The sequence below is a fragment of the Rhinopithecus bieti genome, unplaced genomic scaffold (genome assembly GCF_001698545.2).
Source record: "Rhinopithecus bieti isolate Rb0 unplaced genomic scaffold, ASM169854v2 scaffold_42084, whole genome shotgun sequence".
Taxonomy (NCBI): domain Eukaryota; kingdom Metazoa; phylum Chordata; class Mammalia; order Primates; family Cercopithecidae; genus Rhinopithecus; species Rhinopithecus bieti.
In genome coordinates this window covers 3,147,913-3,166,155 of record NW_016818934.1, presented here as the reverse complement: position 1 = coordinate 3,166,155, position 18,243 = coordinate 3,147,913, and the positions used below count along the sequence as shown (strand labels likewise).

The 18,243-nt window shown below is 47.8% G+C and overlaps 1 protein-coding gene and 1 pseudogene across 1 annotated transcript in view; one reads left to right on the top strand and one right to left on the bottom strand.

The window, feature by feature from the left end:
• Window positions 1–18,243, top strand: part of ST8SIA5 (ST8 alpha-N-acetyl-neuraminide alpha-2,8-sialyltransferase 5) — an 88,458-nt gene that overhangs the window by 31,381 nt on the left and 38,834 nt on the right.
• LOC108519020 (40S ribosomal protein S21 pseudogene) lies at window positions 7,967–8,242 on the bottom strand (annotated as a pseudogene).

Below are 18,243 nucleotides of genomic sequence, written 5' to 3'. Positions count from 1 at the left end.
ACCAGGATGGTCTCGATCTCCTGACCTCATGATCTGCCCGTCTCGGCCTCCCAAAGTGCTGGGATTACAGGCTTGAGCCACCGCGCCCGGCCTAGCCTTGAGTATTAACATTACATATATTTTACCAATTTGATAGGTTAAAAATAAGATTGTATTATTTTCATTTGCATGTCTTTGGTTACTAGTCAGGTTAAATCCACACCAAAATTTAATTTTGTTTAATTTTTGTAAATTTTTGTTGTTGTTTCTTTTTTCTTTTTTAGACACAGGGTGTTGCTCTGTCATCCAGGCTGTAGTGCAGTAGCACAATCATAGCTCAGTGCAGCCTTGAACTCCGGGTCTCTCCTCCCACTTCAGCCTCCCAAAGCACTGGAAGTACAGGCATTAGCCACTGTGCCCAGTCTACTTTTGCTTATTTACTTTTATTTTTATTTTTTGAGACAGCATCTAGCCCCATCACCCAGGCTGGAGTGCAGTGGTGTGATCATGACTAGTTGCAGCCTCAACCTCCTGTGCTCAAATGATCTTCCTGCCGCAGCCTCCCAAGCTCTAATTTTTTGATTTTTTTTTTTTTTGGTAGAGACAGAGTCTCACTATGTTGCCCAGGCTGGTCTCAAACTCCTGAGTTCAAGCTATCCCCCTGCCTTGGCCTCTCAAAGTGCCAGGCCTACTTTTATTTATTTTTTGAAAAAGTAATGCAAGCATATATAAAATCAGAAGTTACAAAAGTGTGTACAAATGGAAAGGAAGATTTCTCACCTTGTCCATCAACCACTCCATTATCTTTTCTGGATGCAAACATTGGGTTAAATACATTTTAATTGTGTATTGTTAGATATAAAAGGCTTTATATGCATGTTAGCATTTATATGTCTGCTTTTGTAGACTGTTTATATCCTTAGGTTGAGGATTATTCATCCCCTTTGACAGATGAGAAAACTGAGACTTAAAGAGGTTCAGTGCTGAGAGTTTCAGTGCTGAGAATCACACTGCTGGTAAATGGTGGAATGTGAGCCCCTCTATCCAAGAATCTCTAGAGGCAGGCATTGCCCAGAGGTGAGTCATCTGTTTGGATGGCTATTGAAGCTCTGAAGAAAGTGCCACCTATGGGGCTGGTGTTGACACCTTTAAAGGAACATGGCAGCTGCAGGTGTGTGAGTGATGGAGAGGCACTGATAACACCTTCTTATCCAGAACCTTCTCTCTCATCAAACTGGCACTTCTGCCTAAAATCCTGGGAAAGGCTGTTTAGCAATTGGAGCTATTTGCCCCTCACTGAGAACTAGCAGTTTCTGGGATTAGTGCTGCAGTTCCTAGCAGAACCCTGGCCTGGCCTTCTCCAGCTCGCTGCTTTTTCTGTCCTCTCACTAACCCCCAACCTCCGGACTCTTCCCAGGACCCCACCTGTGCAAGGTGGTCATTTCCCAATTAATGGTTAAAACCAGACTGTCAGTTCTTGAGGGCAGCAGCAGTATCTCCTAACATTGAAGAAGTCCGTTTGTAATTGTAGGCCGCAACACTGTCATTCCTTTGGAGTCTGAGTGACAGGTTAATGGGTGAGATACTTTAGGGACAGGGGACAGCCCCTGTGGCCCTTCAACTCACACCCCTCCCTGCCTGGTGCCCCTTACTAGCTCTGGATGATCCACTGTACACCTTGTCTCTTGGGTGGAAGTTTGCCTGGTGGCACCTCTAACATCTCTACGGCTGCAGCCCCTTTGCCTGCCCCCGGAGGGCTGAACTCAACAAGCAGTCTGGCATGTGTTTTTGGCTGGCCTCCCCTCCCTCTGTTTCTTCCTCTTTCCCAGGACTGGTAAGACTCTCCTGTTCCAATTTTCTTTAAAAGGGGCCTCTGGGGAGGGTGGAGTTCAGGATCTCATAGTTCTAGAACCTCAAGGCACCCACCCCTGGTTCAGGGTCCCATAGTTCTAGAACCTCAAGGCACCCACCCCTAGCCCCCTTTCCCCACTCTGATTGCTTAAGGACCTTGAGAAAGACAATTTGAGGCTCAGGTTTAGATATAAAGTCTAGTTTCTTCCCTAGGAAGGACCATAATTATGTAGGGGTGACAGAACTCACAGATAGACAGGTAGAAGTGACTGCTGAGTCAGGCAGGATGAGAAGATGTAGGGGGTTTGAGAGTAAGTGCTGACTTGGTTCCAAGGTGGGACGGCCCGGTAGGCTGGGCCAGAGTGGTCAAGAAGGGCCTCAGGGAAGTGGTGGTGCTTGAGCTGGACATTGAAGGTTGAGGGACATTGAGGCAGGTGGGGCGCAGGATGAGTGTGGGAGCACAATGGTGGCTTAAAAAGATGAGGTTTGCAGAGGGGTGCAAGTGAAACTGTAGGACCACTGCTGGGGAACTGAGTTTAGGGTCTGGAATCCTGTCCTTTGGGTCATGGGGAGTCTTGGAAGGTTCTGGAACAGACAAGTGGTGCTATTGGGATACTCCTTAGGAAGCTCACTCTGATGGCAGTGTTTAGGACATTGGACAGGGAAGGTATGAAGACCTAGGAGACCATCCAGGAAGCAGCTGCCTTCCTGTCCTCTACTGACCTGAAAAACAGAGCATAGCAATGACAGTGGCTTCAGTTTCACCCTCCAGAGCCTGTGGGAGCCTCAGCCTGAAGCAGGAGGCTCTTGGAGGTGGTTTGCAAGGATGGGTTCGGTTGCATTTTGTCTTGAGCACATGACCAGTCTTTTGGTGACCTGGGCTGCACGCTGTGCCCCACTGGGTTGAGCAGTCAGCACGTGGGGTCCTGGGCTCTGGCGTCAGGTGTGGGGCTTCTGTGGGGAACCCAAGTCCATGGTGCCAAGTGCTCTGTGCCCCATAGATTCATCCTCTTTTGGTTCAGCCACCCTGGAGATTCCAGCATCTGAGTGGGCACTCGCACACGCTTGGCCCCAGGCCTACCATATGCAAAGGCAGATTGTGCAGGAGCCCACACACTGTGAATGGAGAGCTACACATGTGCCACTTCCTCCCCTTCCTGTGTCCCCCACAAAATTGCCTCCACTGGCCTCCTCCAGTGCCAGGAATTCTGTGACTTTGGCTCTTCAATCAAAATGGAAAAGGATCTCAGAGATGACTTGGTTCAGCCTCTTCATTTTATAATATTCTATGGTTATTATTATTATTATTTTTGAGACAGAGTCTCACTCCATCACCAGGCTGGAGTGCAGTGATGCTATCTCAGCTCACTGCAACCTCCGCTCCTGGGTTCAAGCGATTCTCCTGCCTCAGCCTCCCGAGTAGCTGGGACTGCAGGCACATGCCACCACACCCAGCTAATTTTTATGTTTTTAGAAGAGACAGGGTTTCACCATGTTGACCTCTTGACCTTGTGATCTGCCTGCCTCAGCCTCCCAAAATGCTGGGATTACAGGCATGAGCCACCACGCCCAGTCATGGTTTGTTTTATATGGACTTCATCATTAAACAGTCCACAGCAATGGCAGCAGCCCGAACAATATTAAAAATATTGGACAATGGAAAAGTATTTTTATCCCCAAAAAAGAGCATGAGAACATGGGGTTAAAGGAGAGAAGGAAGAAACATGGGCATTGGCGTTGGGCTTGGGCTTGAATACTTCCTCTGCTCTTCACAGTATCTGGGCAGGTTGTAACTCTAATCTCCCTAGGTTCAGTTTCCTCATCTGTGAAATGGCGTACTAATGCCCACCTATAGGCTTTTGGGAGGATTTGAAATAACATGTAAATCTGTCACAGTGCCTGGAACATATATATTTTTTAATCCATTGGCAAAAATTTTAATAAGATAATGTCTTACAATATTTGGAGGGTATTATCAATGGAGGTAGTTCCACCTGTTTTTAAATCGCTTCCCTAAGATGTGATTTTTGCCTTCTGTCCTGAAATTCCCCTAGTAGTTGGCTCAGGGAAGCATGGGCAGCTTTCCCCACCCTCTGATGGCTGTAGTATTCATTGCCATGAGAGCAAGGGGCTAAGTTACATGGCTGTGGGTTACACAACCGGGGACCTGGCTGAGCCAGGTTGTCAGCAATAACCACACGACAGAGAAAAGCTGAGCCTCCATAAACATATCCCGGATTTCATAATCAGAAAATCCAGACAGAGCTATTTTTATTTTAACAGGCACATAACTTTTGAGTAAGTATGGGCGTCAGGTGGCACCACACACTTTTCAGTGCTTGGGGCCTCTAAATATCTGAATCCAGTCTTGAATAAATCAGTTTACATAATTCTTTATATGTTCTATTTCCTTAGGTTCAAGACTGTGTTCAAGCCTAGCTTAACCTGCAAGGTGCAAAGATTCTGCAAGGCTGACTGAGTCCAGGAAGCTGACTTTGGCTACTCCAAGGCCTTGTTAGTGATTACGAGTTTAGCACAGTTAAGCACTTGTTTTTTTGTTGTTTGTTTGTTTGTTTTTTGAGATGAAGTCTCGCTGTGTCACCCAGGCTGGAATGCAGTGGCGTGATCTTGACTCACTGCAACCTCCGCCTCCTGGGTTCAAGCAATTCTCTGCCTCAGCCTCCCTAGCAGCTGAGATTACAGGTGTGCACCACCACATCCGGCTAATTTTTTTGTATTTTTAGTAGAGACGGGATTCCACCATCTTGGCCAGGTTGGTCTTGAACTCCTGACCTCATGATCCCCCTTACCTTGGCTTCCCAAAGTGCTGGTCTTACAGGCACGAGCCACCGTGCCCGGACTTAAAACTTATTTTAACATGTAGTTTTATTGTAGAAATATAGACTACAAAGGAGTGTGGAGAACAATATAACAAACATTCATGCAGTCATGACTGAGAATAAGGAGTGTTAACAAATGTTAACATCCTGTCATATTCACTTCAAATATATTCCTCCTGAAAAAATAAATTAGTCATAAAAAACCAGTTACAGCATTCTGTTTAAGCACTTGATTTTGTCCTCTCTTGTTTGCTAATATTTCCATGTGTGTTAGTGTACTTATCTCAGTTTTATGGTGAGCATTTTGGAAACAAGAGTTTGCTCTTTGCTGTTACTTGGCCCAGCAACTACCAGTTCCTGATGCATAGTAGATGCTCAATAAATGTTGTATAAATGAATGAGTGAATAAAATGTTTTATTTTTTAACGTTTTTTAAAATTTTGTTTTATTTAATTATTATTTTTGAGACAGAGTCTCACTCAGTCACCTAGACTGGAGTGCAGTGGTGCAACCTCACCTCACTGCAGCCTCTGCCTCCCAGGTTCTCAGCCTCCCAAGTAGCTGGGACTACAGGTGCTCACCACCATGCTTGGATAAATTTTTTTTTTTTTTTTTTTAAGTAGAGACAGGGTTTCACCATGTTGGTCAGGCTGGTCTCAAACTCCTGACCTCAAGTGATCCTCCCACCATGGCCTCCCAAAGTACTGGCATTACAGGAGTGAGCCACCGTGCCCAGCCATGAAATGTTTTTCCTTTTGTCATCTTCCTTTATACCTCCACACACCTTCCTCATTAGGTTTCTTTGACTAATAATAGATCCTATCCTTAGTTCAGGAATGGAATTTAAATTATATAATACATTGGTTTTGAAAATTATGCAATTAGGTTTTTTTGAGATAAATGAGTAAACATTGCTAAACCAAAAGAAAGAATAAACTTTAATTCCAGCTACAAAAGTAACCAGCTTTCTGGTATAAAACCTTACATAAATAGAACTACTACTGTGTATCTCCTCTTGTAGCTTGTTTTTTCCCCCCATTTAATAATGAGTGTCTTTCTAAGTCATCATATTTTCTGCTCAGTAGTCCCTCACCTCTATAGTCCTGGGAGGGGACTGCCATGTGAAGGGGCATGGGGTCTCACCATGGGTAGGAGGACGACAGTGTGGTTGGCTAGCTGACCCTTCATGCATTCCGTGGGAAGAAGTCTAGCTGGTTAGACTATTTTTTAAGGACCCGTGAGTCTCATAGCAGACTCCTGGGCTGGACATTGATTTGATATGTTTGTGAACTAGCTAGTTTGCAAAATCTCGGGTGGAAATATTACTGTTTTCTTGGCCTCTAGGCTGTTTGGTAAAGGCTTTTAGGAGTAGAAGCATTTAGAGTTAGCCCTTGGTTTAAATCTTAGCTTGGCTACTTGTTACTTGGGCAAGCTGCTAAACCTCTCTGAGCTGCATATTTTATCAGCTGTAAATGGAGATAATGAGATTTTCCTTCTTCCTTCCTTCCTTCCTTCCTTCCTTCCTTCCTTCCTTTCTTCCTTCCTTCCCTCCTTCCTTCCTTCCTCTCTTCCTCTCTTTCTTTCTTTCATCTTGCTCTGTCACCCAGGCTGGAGTGCAGTGACATGATCTCTCCTCACTGCAACCTCGGCCTCCTGGGTTCAAGTGATTCTCATGCCTCAGCCTCCCAGAGTAGCTGTGATTACAGGCATGTGCCACCATGCCCAGCTAATTTTTGTATATTTAGTAGACACGGGGTTTCACCATGTTGGCTAGGCTGGTCTCGAACTCCTGACCTCAAGTGATCCACCCGTCTCGGTTTCCCAAAGTTCTGGGATTACAGGTGTGAGCCACCATGCTTGGCCCGATCATGAGATTTTCTGTGTGAGGCATTTGTAGGAATTGAGACCATTTATGTAAAGGGCTGGGTTCGTAATAGGTGCTCAAAGTGTCTCTCTTCTGAATAAACCAAGCCCAAATTTTCTCCAAGAAATACCTTGGTGATCTCTTTGAAAGGAAACAACCACTTCAATAAATAAATAAGTGGATAAATGAATAACTATTGAATCAGAAGCAGACCGGAGCACTTCTGTTTTTTGAATGGACTAAGAACTGGACAAGCATTTTGTTTGGCTTCGGCCTCTGTCCTGTGAGTTGTACATTTTGCTCTGAGCTCCCCACTGCTGTGGAGCCTGGAGAGTATGAGAATGGGGTCTACTGTGACTCAGCAAAGCATCGCTGGAGCACCTCATGTGTGCAGCTCTCTGCTAGCAGGGCCCCAAGGAGCCTCCTCAGCCTAGGGTCTGGCTGAGAGACCAAGCTGATACACGCGTAGGAGTTGAGCTAGACTTCTGAAGAGGGGGATGCGTGGGCATCATAGAAGAAGGCTCAGATCTATGATACTTGCAGTCAAGGACTTTGAAGGCAACTGAGATAGTCATCTTTAAAGAGGCCTCAAGAGGTGCAGAGACTCAGGCACTTAACCTATTATTGGAGATATGGATGGATCAGTTCCCAGCTCCAGTGACCATCTGCTGCCCGATTCCCTTAGCTTAGAGGCTATTTATTATTAAGGGTTTTACTGAAAAAAAAATTTCTGCTTTTTTTTTTTTTTTTTTTGAGATAGAGTTTCACTCTTGTCACCCAGGCTGGAGTGCAATGGCATGATCTCAGCTCACTGCAACCTCCACCTCCCAGGTTCAAGCGATTCTCCTGCCTCAGCCTCCTGAGTAGCTGGGATTACAGGCACCTGCCACCATGCCCAGCTAATTTTTGTATTTTTAGTAGAGACAGGGTTTCACCATGCTGGCCAGGCTGGTCTCGAACTCTCGACCTCAGGCAATCCGCCTGCTTCGGCCTTCCAAAGTGCTGGGATTACAGGCATGAGCCACTACGCTCCGCCTTCTTTTTTCTTTTGTCTTTTTCTCCCTGCATTCTTTTTATAAGTGTTTCACTATTTACTTATTCATTCATTCATTCATTCATTCATTCATTCATTCATTCATTCAAGACAGGGTCTCACTCTCTTGCTCAGGCTGGAGTGCAGTGGTGTGATCTCGGCTCACTTCAACCTCCACCTCCCAGGATCAAAGGATTCTCCTGCCTTAGCCTCCCAAGGCGAGTGTCACCATGCCCAGCTAATTTTTGTATTTTTTGTAGAGATGGGCTTTCACCATGTTGTCTAGTCTGGTCTCAAACTCCTGAGCTCAGGTGATCCACTCACCTCGGCCTCCCGAAGTGCTGGGATTATAGGCATGAGCCACCAAGCCTGGCCTCACTATTTATTTATAGAAATATTTCACATCCATGATTCTGTCCAGTCAAAAGTTCTTTCTGAGGTGATGCTATTGGCTTTGGCCAGTCGGAGAATGGAATCATTTGACTCACCCATCCTGCAAATGGCCCTCTGGATAACATAGGTTTTAAACTGGTCGTTAAACCTGCCTGTAACCTTGTCAATTTCGCCCACGTCCCTTTGCGTGGACACATGGTCCTTGGCACCGATGACGTGGTTGCTGGCGAAGCATTTCCTTGGGAGGTACGGGTTTATGAATTCACTGGAATCGTTCTGCATATTGAGACCACACTGGTCATGAGCAGAGAAAGCTATTTTGTTTTATTTTGTTTTGTTTTGTTCTGACCGTTAAAGTTTTCTTCACATGCTGATGGTCCTAATAGCCTGTTTATATTTAAGGGCCAGCCAGTCACTAGAAAGTTTCTTGGAAGCTCTGTGGATTGTTATAGACAGCGATTCTCAACTGGGGCAATTTTGCCCCCAGGAGACACTGGCAATGTCTGGAGACATTTTTGATTGCCACAACAGAAGGGTCCGGGGTACAATGCTGCTGGCATCTAGTGGTAGAGAGCAGGGATGTTGCTCAGCATCCTTTAATGCACAGGACAGTCCCACAACAAAGAAGTAACCAGCCCCAGATGCCATAGTGCCAGGCTGAGAAAGCCTGCCCTGGGGCGATGAAGCAGGCACTAACCCTTTCCTCTATATCTGTTTCTTTTGAGCAGGTCAGTTTCCCTCCTGAGAAACCCATCCCTCAACAAACCTGGAAGGCAGGTGTGTGGCCCAAGCATTCAGAAGCCAGGTGCACTCAGTAAGCAGACTTTCAGGCACACCTGCTGTTTTCAGTGCAGAGTCTCTGATATAAGAAAACAGCACAGAACTTCTGTGAGTCAGTTTCCCCAGAAAGCAATCTCCTGACATCTGTGAGGTGGGCAGGTGGAGTGGCCAGGCTGCCTGGGCTTGGGAAGAGGGCCTGGTATGGGAATTCACAGGGCACTGGGGAGAGGGTTGTCTAACTGCTTTTTGTGCAGACTTCAAACAATCCTGCTCTTAGCTCCATTTTGCACTCCCACCTTTGTTGGCCCTGGGGACCTTCCATTCCTGAGCCTTCCTGAGTTGTTCACTGTGAGTAGATCTGCTTTTTGCAGGCAGTCAGGTGTCCACTCTCTGGTGGAGGTCTGTGACCTTGTGCTTTTCATCATCCAGCATGTTATTGCTGGCCCCTTCTATGGCCTTCTCCCCACATGCATGTCTGTATTTATCCCTTTGCTGTCATTTTAGTGAGGGTTGGGGAAGGAGTGGAGATAAACCTGTGTTGAGTGCACATCTTGAACCAAAAATGGTATCCTTGTGTGCTGGAATACTGTAGATTTTATTAAAAGCCCTGAAGTGTGTCTGGCTTTTGAGGAGGACAAAATGCTGGTGCTGGCGCTGGCGCTCTTTTGGTTTAACTGGAGGCAGGAATTGAGGGATAGCACAGTATAGGAGGTAGAAGAGCTCTGTGACCTTTGTCTCACGAAGTCTCAATGTCCCTGTATGTGAAATGCGTGCTCTCAGCCCTGCTGGTACAGATGGAATGAGGGGATGAGTGCAGAACAGCAGAGAGCACTGCAGAGTGCTGTGGTTTATGATCGCCATCCTCATGGTTGGAGTCAGTACCATCACCTCCTTTAACTGCATGACCAAGGCGATGTGTCACTTGGGCACAGCGACAGAATGTGGCTCTCTGGTAGGCAGGCTTAACCCAGCAAATGAGCATGAGTACCGACTGCCTCGTTTTCTTGCCAGAGGCCTCCAGTTTGGTTGGCAGAGTGGTGACCAGCTGTCCAATTGGACGGGGCTCTTTAATGTCACGGATGATCCAGCAGTGCAGAGCGGCAGTGACTCCAGCTCCAGGTACAGACCCCGGCAAAAGGCCAGGGAGGGGGGAAGCCTGACCCGGGGTGGCCCTGCAGCCCCTGCCACATTGTCCACTTCCTAGGGTGGAAGAAGCAGGCTCGTTCCAGTGGCTCAAAACTCCTTGCACTTTAGTATCCCACCTGGTTCCTTTAACCTGAGGGTGAATGAGTTTGAAGGATGAGGCATAGGACCCAACCACAACCGAGCAGGGATTCACTGGCCCCTTCTATCCGGTGGGTAGGGTGGGGAGTCTTGGTCTCAAACCTCCATTTAGGGGTGGGGGCCGAAGCTCTGTCCCTGCTGCAGGGATTTCAGATATCAGCCAGCAAGTGTGTGTAGGTGTGTATGGGTGGGTGGCATCAAGAAGCGGGTGTCAGGTGGGTGTTCCCTGCTTCTCTGAAGTCCCCTGCCCAGGTACTCCCTGCCCTGCCCACAGGGGAGGTTGCCCTTGGCTGGAGCAGAACCATTTCCATCAAGATGGTGTTGAGATTTGCTATACGCCCCATCATGTGGCTATTTCCTCTTGATCAGTAATATTTGTTGAATGAATAAAAATGGAATATTCTGAGGCTGGGCACACTCATTGCAGGGAGGGTATTGTGGAGAATTTTTGCAGACGAGGCAGGATACTGTCTCTGCTGGGAGCTGGGTGTGACTGGAACCTGCCAGCTAAGCATTCCCAGGGGCTGATTAAGCTGTTTGGTTTCTTAATTTTTGTATTTCTAAGGAGGGGGTAACTCTCACGTCCGTTTCCCTGAGAGAGAGGCTTACATTTTTGTTGCTGGTGATTTTGACGCACAAACATTAAATTGACCCTGCAGAGGAAAAGTAATGGGTTTTTCAAGGACCCCTGATATGTATGTTTTTATTCAATGCTTTGAGAAAGATGAGTCTCTGGTGTCAGAAAACAGTTGAGCAAATGTCCACAGATGTGCACGAGGGTGTGGGGATGGCCACACATGGTGTCCTGGGCTGGAGGGTCTTATGCTGGCCTTTGGGACCACAGTTCTTTCCATGGAAGTGCAGAGGGAGCTCTGGACATCACAGGTGAGGTGGGGGCCCATGCTTATCCTAGGAAGCTGAGCCTCCCATGCTGGCCTGTCTGCTGAGTGGCCCTGCCTCCCAGGTGGTGAGCAGTCTAGGTAAGTCAGCAAGTGTGTACCTCCCTACTGAACTCCTGGGAGAGTTCTTCAAGAGGTTTGGGGTAGAAAATGCTAGTCAAGGCCAGGCATGGTGGCTCATGCCTATGATCCCAGCACTTTGGGAGGTCGAGGCAGGCGTATCACTTGAGGTCAGGAGTTCGAGACCAGCCTGGCCAACATGGTGAAACCCCATTTCCACTAAAAATACAAAAATTAGCTGAGGTGGTGGCACATGCCTATAATCCTAGCTACTTGGGAGGCTGAGGTGGGAGAACAGCTTGAACCTGGGAGGCGGAGGCTGCAGTGAGCTGAGATTGTGCCACTGCACTCCAGCCTGAGTGACAGTGAAACCCTGTCAAGAAAGAAAGAGAGAGAGAGAGAGAGAGAGAGGAAGGAAGGAAAAGAAAGAGAAAAGAGAAAGAGAAAGAAAGAGAAAGAGAAGGAAAGAAAGAGAAAGAAAGAAGAAAAGAGAAGAGAAGAGAGAAAAGAAAAGAAAAGTGAGTCAAGTGAGCAAGGCAGACAGATGGGCCCCTGGGAAGCTGTTTCTGGGCAGATGTCTCCAGGCAGTGGCTGAAACCATTGCCACTGTGTGGGCTCCATTCCTAACTTTTCCTGCTGCCAGCATCTTTTGTCTTTCCTTCCTCTTTCCACGGTTTCACCTGTAACTTCTCTTACCCCTCACTGCACCTGTGTTCTCCTCTGCCTTTCTTCCTGTTACCTGTTCTTGGCCCTCCTTCCTTTCTCCCTCCCCATTGCCTCCCTCTCTCCTCCACGTCCTTGCTTCCCTACTGCCTTTCTCACACCCCTTGCCCTTTATTTTCTCTGCCCCTCTCTCCATGATCTGGGCCAGCTTCCTTTTTCCTATCAGCTGGGAGCCCACAGGGTCAGAAACACAGCTGACCTCTGTCAAGTTGGTTTTGGAATTCAGGTGCCTTTGATGCAATGTTGTTATCAGCTGAGTTGACTTTCTTCTGGAGCGCTCCCATCTGAGCAAGAATTTCCTTAGTCACAGAATAAATGGCATGACCACACCTTTCACATTTTCCTGGGACAATTCCAATTTCAAATATCCATTTCTAGTTGACCCCAAAGTACCCACCTAGTTGAAGGACTGCAGTATGTAGAGTCCCCACATGTGGGAAATAGTGGTTAACGTAGTTAGAATGGAACTGGATATTGAAGAGTTTTTACCCTGGTGTGTGAGCAGCTTCTGCCTTCTTTAAAATGGGCAGGACAGCTCCTGGCAGCAGATATGCAGAGCTTGGGGGAGGACCTAACGAGGACACCATGTACATTGTCCCAATTAACAACTCTCCAAATCTGGAAGATGGGATGAGCTTCATGGTATTATTCACCTATTGAATAATTCAGTGCATGCCATGTTTTGCTATCTATATTTGTGTGGTGTTGAAGTGTGTTACAACCTGTTATTTATTATTAACAGTTTGGAAAGGAAGTCAGGAAGTACCAAATATAACCAGAGGATGAAGAGGGACAAAAAAGCAAATGACTCATACATTGTGTATACTCAAGCAGGAGCCACAAGGAGAAGGAGCCAGTCCAAATGATTAGTCTGGAAAACTCCAAACAGCACCACAAAGCAAATTCAAGCCAGATAGTGCTCATAAAAGGAAGTCCAGGCTGAACTAGAAAGGTGCGAGCTATAAGATATACATTGACATATAGCTTTATTAATTTCAAGTCTAGGTCTATAATGTGTTGTCCAATAAGCATCCTTAGGGGAACTGATTTAATGAGCATATAAGAATAATTTTCTTTTTCTTTTTCTTTTTTTCTTTCTTTTTTTTTTTTTGAGACAGAGTTTCACTCCATCGCTCAGGCTGGAATGCAGTGGTGCAATCTTGATTCACTGCAACCTCCGCCTCCCGGGTGCAAGCAATTCTCCTCCCTCAGCCTACTGAGTAGCTGGGACTACAGGCACCTGCCACCAGGGCCAGCTAACTTTTGTATCTTTTAGTAGAGATGGGGTTTCACTATGTTGGCCAGGCTGGGTCTTGAACTCCTGACCTCAAGTGATCCACCTGCCTTGGCCTCCCAATGCTGGGATTACAGGCGTGAGCCATGGCACCCAGCTGGAATAATTTTCAGTCTGCAAATGTTTCTGTTTAAGTGGGTGTTTTGCACAAGTAGGAAGGCCTGTGAAGACCTTTCTCATGTGTTTATGCTTCCATCTTCTCAGCAAGACAGTGGTTGTGCATCTTCAGTTTTGAATTCCCAGCACCTAGTGTGGCACCTGTTATGTAGTAGGTGCTCAATAAATGTGAATTATGTAAAAAAAATGAATTACGCAAGGAAATAGTAAAGGCTATTGGTAAGAAAGCAAACTTTGATTTCAATGTTCTGAGTCTTCCCTTAGAAATTTATTCCTTTGGATTTAACCTTGTCTCCTGCCATTGTCTTTGAAAAGTTGTCTCCTTTCTGGAAACACATTAGAATCAGAAACTCATTCACAGGCTGGAATTGCCAGAGAATTCGCTCTTGAAAAGAGCTGATAGTAGGGCAGGCTGACATTTGTGGGCTTCTGGGTGGGAAAGGAAGACTGACAGTTGGTGGGGTGGGGTATAAAAAGTAGAGAGGGTGGAGAAGCCCTGTCTCTACTAAAAATACAAAATTAGCCAGGCGTGATGGCACATGTCTGTAATCCCAGCTTCTCAGGAGGCTGAGACGGGAGAATCGCTTGAACTCAGGAGGCGGAGATTATGGTGAGCTGAGATCGTGCCATTGCACTCCAGCCTGGGCAACAAGAGCAAAACTCCATTTAAAATTAAAAAAAACGTAGAGAGGGGGCAGTGAAAGCAGATGACATACTCCTGTGCTAACTGACTAGACCTCCTCCTGATCACCTCTCACCGAGCATGGCCCCTCTGGGGAGGTGGAGGAGGATAGTGGGTACTTGTCCTCCACGGTCAGCTCCAACCCTGATCCCTCTGGACTGGCCTAGCTACCTGTCTGCCTGGCAACTGCTCAGAGAGCAGGGGGAGGCAGCAGTGCCCCCATGGTCATGGCCTCTGTCCTGCAAGGTGGGCAGTGTTGCATGCACTGCCTCAGGAAAACATCCCCCGCTTCAGTCACAGGGACAGAGGAGAACTGAGGCAGGAGTCCCCCAGGCACTGTCCCAGCAGAGTTGACTGTCAGACTGGCCCATGGCCACAGCACAAAGGGCTTCACTCAGCTTCTGCCAACTGGGTCTGGCTCCACATCCAAGTCCTTGTACTCCCGCCAGTATCCACTTCCTCCTTGAAGCCTTCCCTGCTAGCCCCAGCCCAACTGAAACCCCTTTAACTCTGCCTTCTGTAGATACGTCTGCTTCTGTCATTGCACACACAGAGGACCCTCTGGCGAGTGCACATAATCCTTCTGTGTTTGCTCACATATTCCCCAAATCCCGCGGAGCCTCTGGCTTTGGAGAACTGGGCTGGACCACCTGTGTGAGCATCTCCAGGGCCCTCTGGATCCTCTAGATCCAGGCACAGCCACAGGCTCCTTGGCTGGCCTCACTGGCCCCCTTTCCATACTCCACACCAGTCTTGGCCCTCCTGGTCTTACCACTGTAATGGGCTGGCAAAGAGGAGGTGTGGAAGGCAACTCAGGAGACACTTGTCTCTGAGGTCCGGAGCAGGGCTGGCCCAGGCTGCCTGTGGGTGGGACAGCCTTCTCCCTGCACCCTTCTTCCTGGGCTTCTGGGATGGAGTGTGGAAGACTTCCCAAGGCCAGGGTAGCACCAGCTATAGGAAAAAAGAGCAAGCCCCAAATAGATGACACAAGAGGGCCCTCTTGGCAGAAAAGCGAGCCAAGTGAGTGTCTGGGGCCAGGCACTATGCTGGGTGCCTTACATGTATTATCCCACTGAGTCCTTACCCTCAAACCTTTGAGGTGGGTGTATTCATTACCCTCCATTTTACAGATGAGGAAACTGAGTCACCAAAGGTTAGGTCACTTCCAGGTGGTGGGTGGAGCTGGAGCACCATATCTCCTGTGTGACTACAGAGTCCCAGCACTCATGGGAGGGGTTAGAGGGGTTCTTCCTTCTGGGCTGTGGACAGCTCATGCAGGGCTGGGTGAGTATCCTTGTCTTTTCTTTCCAAGTCCTCTCAGGTCTTCTATTTCTGCCTTCAGCTCCTGGCTGTTAGATCATAAAAAAAGGCCATATTGATTTAAGTAGATCACTTCTGGTCAGGCACAGTTGCTCATGCCTATAATCCCAGAACTTTTAAGAGGCTGAGGTGGGAGGATCACTTGAGGCTAGGAGTTCAAGACCAGCCTGGTCTACATAACAAGACCCCATCTCTATCAAAAATTAAGAAAAAAAAAAGCTAGACATGGTGGTGCACACTTGTAGTCCTAGCTACTTAGGAGGCTGAGGTCAGAAGATGACTTGAGCCCAGAAGTTCGAGGCTGCAGTGAGGTAAGATCATGCCTCTGCACTCCAGCCTGGGTGACAGAGTAGGACCGTATCTAAAAAAAAAAAAAAAAAAAAAAGTAGATCGCTTCTTTGCAACTGTTTTAAAAGCTGCAGGGTTGATCTCAGACAAGATGATCTTTAGGGTCTCTCATCTCCTCCTTCCCTGTCTCTTCCACCTTCTGTCTTCTGTGTCCTTCTCCCTCCCGCCTTCCCAAGTATACTTAGTGTTTTCTGATTGTTGCCTCTGAAAAATGTGTCCCTCCACCTGCTCCTAGCAATTATACATTTCAAAGAGGAGCCCTTGGGGGCAGTGTGACCCCTGCAGTCCCGAATGCCATCGTGGCCATCTGAGGGCAGGACAGTGGAGAAGGCACACTCCTGCATGGCAGGTGCAGCTGGCTCGCTTAAGCCTTCCTGGTCAATGTTCTCTTCTGCAGAAAAGGAGGGAAAAAGGGCCGGAGCTCTTGGGCTTCACCCAACTAGGAAGGATTTGGGAGATGCAGGTTTGGTGGAATGTTCTGGACTGGGTGCTGGAAAAACAAAAAGCAAAACAAACATGGCAGCTTCTCCCGTTGGTCCCACATACCTGATGTGGGCTTCTTGGGGCCTGGCAGAACCCAGGCTGCAGCAGGCTGAGGCTGCTGGTGGAAGTGGAGTTGGTTGGCACTGGGAGACTCCTCCTCCTCAAGTCAGAGTTGCTCCAGGAGTGCTCTGAACCCAAAGCTTTGTGGCTTTTGAGTCTCTGTGGAGTCTCCTGGGCAAATAACCACTTACATGAATATTTCTGTGCCTCAATTACACCATCTGCAAAACTGAGGTCATTAACCCAACTCAGGGTGATACAAAGGAGGTCATGGGCTCTGTAACTCCCTGAGTGCTCCAAGGTTAAAGCACCTCACACGTCCCTGTAGGGCTCCGTGGAGGTGGAGTAAGGGGGTCTCTTCCCCGCTCAGGTTCGCCCAGACTCACAGCATTTCCATGGGGGGATAGCACTCCCTCCCTGGGCCTTGTCTGCTTCCCTGTAAACTGAGGAGGCCGGATCAGATGGGTGCAGTGCCTGTCAGGGCCTCACCCCTTCTTCACCCCAGGTCAGCTCCCCAAACTCTGTTCCTTCCTTCAGCTTCCACCACCCATTCTCCCTCTTCTCCTTCTTCACGCTCCTATGCTTCCTCCCTTGTAGACCATCTTTCAGAATTTTATGCCAATCACTTGGCAAAGGCAGGAGGCTAGGGGAAGGCATGAGAATGGGAAGGAAGGAAAGAAAGGGGTCGGGCTGGAAGGACCAAGGATCTACCCACCCATTAGATTAGGGAATGCTCACAAGGTTACGGCAGCTAGAGGCTCTTCCAGCTTTCCACCACATGTCGCCATTTATAGCCCGGCATCCCCCTGACTTGATGGCCACCAAGACCTTGTGGAGCTAGTAAGTGATAGCAGGTCATGAGGCTCGCAAAGAGGCCATCCTTCCCCATGCGAACCTCCTGGTTTGAAGTCCTTCCTCTGGCTGATTGTAAATCTTTCCTCTCTAAGTCTCAGTGGGGGCTCTTAGGCTTGCCTTTTGGAGGCTCACAGAACACTGAAGTCTGTCTTTTCTTCCTCCAGCCATCCCTTCACACTTTGGGAGACATCCCATCCTCTCCACTTTTCCCAGGACCAGGTCTTCAGACACTCACTCAGCCCTCCTTCACCTGCAGACTTCCATGGCACCATCTCCAACATCTCCCACTCCTGGCCTTGCTTCTACCTATGCTAGAGGGGCATCTGATCCCTGCTCCCTTGATCTTCTCTTGTCAAGGTCATTGATGACCTCCTGGTTGCTAGATCAGTGGTGCCTTCTCTGTCCTCCTCTTCTTTGACCCCCATTTCCAGGGCAGATGGGTCAATACTGGAGTTGACCATCTGTCCTGGAAATGCTCTCTCCTCTTAGCTTCCATGTCCCTGAGCTCTGTGTCTGGGTTTTCTTCCACCTGCAGACCTTCCTTCTCAGTGTCCTTTGCTGCCATCTGAATGTGGGAGCTAACCTCAGGCCTGTCCTTGGCCTTCTTCCTTCTCTCTGTGCTCTCTCCCAGTGTCTCCTCAAGTCCCTTGTCCTTTGACTCTGGAATGTGCATCCCCAGCTCTGACCTCTGCACTGGGCCTCAGCCATGTGCATCTGACTGCCTACCTGTGATCTCCTCTAGATGTCTGAGGGCACAGCAAGCTTTACATGGCCCAAGAATCTTTCCATCCACACCCCAAACCTGTTCATCTCTCTTACCCTTAAATGGCTACGTCATCCCTCCCACTAGTTGTTCAAGTCCTAGGAGTTACTATTGATTTATCTCTCTCTCTCACTTTCTAATTTTTTTTTTTTTTGTACTTTCAGTTCTAGGGTACATGTGCACAATGTGCAGGTTTGTTACATATGTATACATTTGCCATGTTGGTGTGCTGCACCCATTAACTCATCATTTACATTAGGTATATCTCCTAATGCTATCCCTCCCCCTCCCTCCACGCCACAACAGGCCCCAGTGTGTGATGTTCCCCGCCCTGTGTCCAAGTGTTCTCATTGTTCAATTACCACCTATGAGTGAGAACATGAGGTATTTGGTTTTTTGTCCTTGTGATAGTTTGCTGAAAATGATGGTTCCCAGCTTCATCCATGTCCCTACAAAGGACATGAACTTATCCTTTTTTATGGCTGCATAGTATTCCATGGTGTATATGTGCCACATTTTCTTAATCCAGTCTGTCACAGATGGACATTTGGGTTGGTTCCAAGTCTTTGCTATTGTGAATAGTGTCACAATAAACATATGTGTGCATGTGTCTTT